Below are 6,713 nucleotides of genomic sequence, written 5' to 3' on the forward strand. Positions count from 1 at the left end.
TCCAGCGATCTCATCACAATCCGTCCCGCGATCTCATCATGATCTGTCCCGCGATCTCATCACGATCCTTTCCGATCTAGTGCCGAACGGACGACACCTCCACGCTCAGCACACGTACATCTCGATGACGATTTTCGCCTTCTTGATCCAGCAAGAGGGGCGGAGAGCTAGATGAGTTCTCCAGCATGGCGGTGTGGTGGTGGTGGTGAACTAATCCAGCAGGGCTTCGCCAAGCTCTACTGAAACTGCAAACGGAGAAAATAACCTAGAGAGAGAAAGGGAAGCACGTGGCTTATTAGGGTTAGGGCTGCCCTCAAAATCCTCTAGTACATATAGTAGGGAGAGAGGGGAGGAGGCAGCCTCAACCCTAAAGGGTTCGACCGAAGTGGAGAGGAGGTGGAGGAGTCCACCTCCAATCCTACTCCAAGTAGGATTCCACTTGTGCTGCTCCTTCCCCTTTTCTCTTTTTTTTCCTTTTGCTCCTTGGTCGAAATAGGTCCTCTTAGTCTGGCCACACCATCCCACTAAGAGCTGATGCATCAACTTTAGGACTATTAGGTTCTCTCCCGGGTGGGTGGCCCCTCCCGATAAAACCCCAGAACCCATTCGTCACTCCCGGTACTTTACCAGTAATGCCCGAAAACTTTCCGGAAGCCAAATACAACTTTACTATATGGCAATCTTTACCTCCGGACCATTCCGGAGCTCCTCGTGACGTTCAGGGTCTCATCTGGGACTCCGAACAACTTTCGGTCTCCAACATACATAAGTCAATAATATCGAAACGTCACCGAACCTTAAGTGTGCAGACCCTGCGGGTTCGAGAACTATGCAGACATGACCTCATACACTCTCCGGTCAATAACCAATAGAGGGACCTGGATTCTCATATTGGCTCCTACATATTCTACGAAGATCTTTATCGGTTGAACCTCTATGTCAAGGATTCATTAATCCCATATGATGTTCCCTTTGTCCTTTGGTATGTTACTTGCCCGAGATTCGATCGTCGGTATCTCTATACCTAGTTCAATCTCGTTACCGGCAAGTCACTTTACCCGTTTCGTAATACAAGATCTCGTGACTAAATCCTTAGTCACATTGCTTGCAAGGCTTATTGTGATGTTGTATTACCGAGTGGGCCCCAAGATACCTCTTCGTCACATGGAGTGTCAAATCCCAGTCTTTGATCCATGCCAACCCAACAGACACCTTTGGAGATACCTGTAGATCACCTTTATAGTCACCCAGTTACGTTGTGATATTTGATAAACACAAGGTATTCCTCTGGTGTCCGGGAGTTGCATGATCTCATGGTCATAGAAACAGATACATTGACACGCAGAAAATAGTAGCAATAAACTGACACGGTCATATGCTACATTCAAAGTTTGGGTCTTGTCCATCACATAATTCTCCTAATGATGTGATCCTGTTATCAAATGACATCTCATGTCTATGGCCAGGAAACCTTGACCATCTTTGATTAACGAGCTAGTCCTTCACAGGCTCAATAGGGAAAGTGTGTTGTCTATGTATCCACACATGTATTTGAGTTTCCAATCAATACAGTTCTAGCATGGATAATAAACGATTATCATGAACAAGGAAATAAAATAATAGCCAATTTATTATTGCCTCTAGGGCAAATTTCCAACAATATCCCACTTGCACTAGAGTCAATAATCTAGTTCACATCATATGTGATTGCAATGAATCTAACACCCATACAATTTTGGGGTTTGATCATGTCTTTCTTGTGAGAGAGGTTTTTAGTCAACGAGTCCGAAACATTCAGATCCGTGTGTACTTCACAAATCTCTATGCCATACTATAGATCCTTCTACCACACTTCACTTGGAACAATTCCAAACGAGTGCTCCACTATACGAATCTGGTTTACTACTTAGAGTTATTCGGATTAGTGTCAACGCTTGGATCGACGTAACCCTTTACGACGAACTCTTTTATTACCTCCATAATCGAGAAAAATTCTTTAGTCCACTAGTCACTAAGGATAACTTTGACCGATGTCCAGTGATCCATTCCTGGATCACTCTTGTACCCCTTGACTGACTCATGGCAAGGAACATATCAGGTGCAGTACACAACATGGCATACTATAGGGCCTATGGCTAAGGCATAGGGGACGACCTTCGTCCTTTCTCTTTCTTCTGCCGTGATCAAGCTTTGAGTCTTACTCAAATTTCACACCTTTACAACATAGCCAAGAACTCCTTCTTTGACCGATCTACTTTGAACTCCTTCAAAATTTGCCAAGGTATGCATTTATTGAAATTTTTATCAAGCGTCTTGATCTATCTCCATAGATCTTGATGCTCAACGTTCAAGTAGTCTTAATTCAGGTTTTCCTTTGAAAAACACTTTTCGAACTACCATATATGCTTTCGAGAACTTCTACATCATTTCCGATCAACAATATGTCAACCACATATACTCATCAGAAATTCTATAGTGCTCCCACTCACTTTCTTGGAAATACAAGTTTCTCATAAACTATGTATAAACCCAAAAACTTTAATCATATTATCAAAGCGTATATTCCAACTCCGAGATGCTTGCTCTAGTCCATTGAAGGATCGCTAGAGCTTGCATACTTGTTAGCATCCTTAGGATCGACAAAACCCTCTCGTTTTATCACATACAACCTTTCCTCAAGGAAACCGTTGAGGAAACATTGTTTGGACATCCATCTGCAAGATTTCATATTGAAAAATGCAACAACTGCTAACATAATTCCAACATACTTTAGCATCTCTACGGGTGAGAAAGTCTCATCGTAGTCAACTCCTTGAACTTATCGGAAACCTCTTTGCGACAAGTCGAGCTATCTAAATGGTGACATTCACCATCATCGCATGTCTTCCTTTTAAAGATCCACTTCTACTTAATAGCCTTACGACCATCAAGTAGTTCTTCCAAAGTCTATACTTTGTTTTCATACATGGATCCTATCTCGAATTTCATGGCCTTCAGCCATTCGTCGGAATCCGGGCCCACCATCGGTTCTCCATAGCTCGTAGGTTCATTGTTGACCAGCAACATGACCTCCAAGACAGGATTATCATACTATTCTGGAGCAGTACATTTCCTTGTCAACCTAAGAGTCTGGTAGTAACTTGATCCGAAGCTTCATGATCACCATCGTCAGCTATCCACTTCAACTAGTGTAGGCGCCATAGGAACATCTTCCTACGCCCTGCTACTCATTGGTTGAAGTGACGGTTCAATAACCTCATCAAGTTTCCACCATCCTCCCACTCAATTCTTTCGAGAGAAACTTTTTCTCGGGAAAGGACCCGTTTCCTGAAACAAACACTTTTCTTTTAGATCTGAGATAGGAGGTATACCCAACTGTTTTGGGTGTCCTATGAATATGCATTTATCCGCTTTGGGTTCGAGCTTATCAGGTTGAAACTTTTTCACATAAGCGTCGCAGCCCCTAACTTTTAAGAAACGACAGCTTAGGTTTCTCCAAACCATAGTTCATACGGTGTCATCTCAACGAAATTACATGGTGCCCTATTTAAACTGAAAGTGGTTGTCTCTAATGCCTAACCCAAAGACGATAGTGGTAATTCGATAAGAGGCATCATGGTATGCACCATATCCAATAGGGTGCGACTATGATGTTCAGACACACCATCACACTATGGTGTTCCAAGTCGCATGAGTTGTCAAACAATTTTTCATATTGTCTTAAATGTTTACCAAACTCGCAACTCAGATGTATATTTACCTCCACGATAACATTGTAGATATATTATGCTCTTGTCACGATGATCTTCAACTTCACCGTGAAATTGTTTGAACTTTTCAATATTTCGGACTTTGTGATTCATCAAACAAACATACCTATATCTGTTGGGGAACGTCACATGGGAAACAAAAAATTTCCTACGCGCACGAAGACCTATCATGGTGATGTCTATCTACGAGAGGGGATGTGTGATCTACGTACCCTTGTAGACCGTACAGCAGAAGCGTTAGTGAACGCGGTTGATGTAGTGGAACGTCCTGACGTCCCTCGATCCGCCCCGCGAACTATCCCGCAATCAGTCCCACGATCTAGTGTCGAACGGACGGCACCTCCGCGTTCAGCACACGTACAGCTCGACGATGATGTCGGCCTTCTTGATCCAGCAAGAGAGACGGAGAGGTAGAAGAGTTCTCCGGCAGCGTGACGGCGCTCCGGAGGTTGGTTACGATCTCGTCTCAGCAGGGCTCTGCCCGAGCTCCGCAGAAACGCGATCTAGAGGTAAAACCGTGGAGATATGTGGTTGGGCTGCCGTGGCAAAGTTGTCTCAGATCAGCCCTAAAACCCCACTATATATAGGAGGAGGAGGGGGGAGCGTTGCCTTGGGGTCCAAGGACTCCCAAGGGGGTCGGCCGAACCTAAGGGGGAAGGTCTCCCCCCCCCCCAAACCGAGTCCTACTTGGTTTGGAAGGTGGAGTCCTTCTTCCCTTTCCCACCTCCTCTTTTTTTTCTCTTTGAATTTTCTTCCAATGCGCATAGGGCTCTTTTGGGCTGTCCCACCAGCCCACTAAGGGCTGGTGCGCCACCCTCAATGCCTATGGGCTTCCCCGGGGTGGGTTGCCCCCCCCCTGGTGAACTCCCGGAACCCATTCGTCATTCCCAGTACATTCCCGGTAACTCCGAAAACCTTCTGGTAATCAAATGAGGTCATCCTATATATCAATCTTCGTTTCCGGACCATTCCGGAAACCCTCGTGACGTCCGTGATCTCATACGGGACTCCGAACAACATTCGGTAACCAACCATATAACTCAAATACGCATAAAGCAACGTCGAACCTTAAGTGTGCAGACCCTGCGGGTTCGAGAACTATGTAGACATGACCCGAGAGACTCCTCGGTCAATATCCAATAGAGGGACCTGGATGCCCATATTGGATCCTACATATTCTACAAAGATCTTATCGTTTGAACCTCAGTGTCAAGGATTCATATAATCCCGTATGTCATTCCCTTTGTCCTTCGGTATGTTACTTGCCCGAGATTCGATCGTCGGTATCCGCATACCGGCAAGTCTCTTTACTCGTTCCGTAATACAAGATCCCGCAACTTACACTAAGTCACATTGCTTGCAAGGCTTGTGTGTGATGTTGTATTACCGAGTGGGCCCCGAGATACCTCTCCGTCACACGGAGTGACAAATCCCAGTCTCGATCCATACTAACTCAACGAACACCTTCGGAGATACCTGTAGAGCATCTTTATAGTCACCCAGTTACGTTGCGACGTTTGATACACACAAAGCATTCCTCCGGTGTCCGTGAGTTATATGATCTCATGGTCATAGGAACAAATACTTGACACGCAGAAAACAGTAGCAACAAAATGACACGATCAACATGCTACGTCTATTAGTTTGGGTCTAGTCCATCACATGATTCTCCTAATGATGTGATCCCATTATCAAGTGACAACACTTGCCTATGGCCAGGAAACCTTGACCATCTTTGATCAACGAGCTAGTCAACTAGAGGCTTACTAGGGACAGTGTTTTGTCTATGTATCCACACAAGTATTGTGTTTGCAATCAATACAATTATAGCATGGATAATAAACGATTATCATGAACTAAGAAATATAATAATAACTAATTTATTATTGCCTCTAGGGCATATTTCCAACAGTCTCCCACTTGCACTAGAGTCAATAATCTAGTTCACATCACCATGTGATTCCAACGAATCCAACACCCATATAGTTATGGGGTCTGATCACGTCTTACTCGTGAGAGAGGTTTTAGTCAACGGTTCTGAAACTTTCAGATCCGTGTGTTCTTTACAAATCTTTATGTCATCTTATAGATGCTGCTACTACGTGCTATTCGGAAATGCTCCAAATATCTACTCTACTATACGAATCCATTTCACTACTCATAGTTATTCGGATTAGTGTCAAAGATTGCATCGACGTAACCCTTTACGACGAACTCTTTAACCACCTCCATAATCGAGAAAAATTCCTTAGTCCATTAGTTACTAAGGATAAATTTTGACCGCTGCTAGTGATTCAATCATGGATCACTCTCTGTACCTCTCAACAGACTTTGAGTCAAGGCACACATCAGGTGCGGTACACAGCATGGCATACTTTAGATTCTACGGCTAAGGCATAGAAGACGACCTTCGTCTATTCTCTTTATTCTGCCGTGGTCGGGTTTTGAGTCTTACTCAAATTCACACCTTACAACGCAACCAAGAACTCCTTCTTTGCTGATCTATTTTGAACTCCTTCAAAAACTTGTCAAGGCATGCATCTTGTTGAAACTTCCATTAAGCGCTTTCGATCTATCTCCATAGATCTTTGATGCTCAACGTTCAAGTAGCTCAATCGAGGTATTCCTTTGAAAACTCCTTTCAAACAACCTTATATGCTTTACAGAAATTCTACATTACTTCTGATCAACAATATGTCTACCACATACACTTATCAGAAATTCTATAGTGCTCCCACTCACTTCTTTGGAAATACAAGTTTCTCATAAACCTTGTACAAACCCAAAATCTTTGATCATTTCATCAAAGTGTATATTCCAACTCCGAGATGCTTGCACCAGTCCATTGAAGGATCACTGGAGCTTGCATACTTGCTAGTATCTTTAGGATCGACAAAACCTTCTGGTTGTATCACATACAATGTTTGCTCAAGGAAACCGTCG

The sequence above is a fragment of the Hordeum vulgare genome, chromosome 1H (genome assembly GCF_904849725.1).
Source record: "Hordeum vulgare subsp. vulgare chromosome 1H, MorexV3_pseudomolecules_assembly, whole genome shotgun sequence".
Lineage (NCBI taxonomy): Eukaryota > Viridiplantae > Streptophyta > Magnoliopsida > Poales > Poaceae > Hordeum > Hordeum vulgare.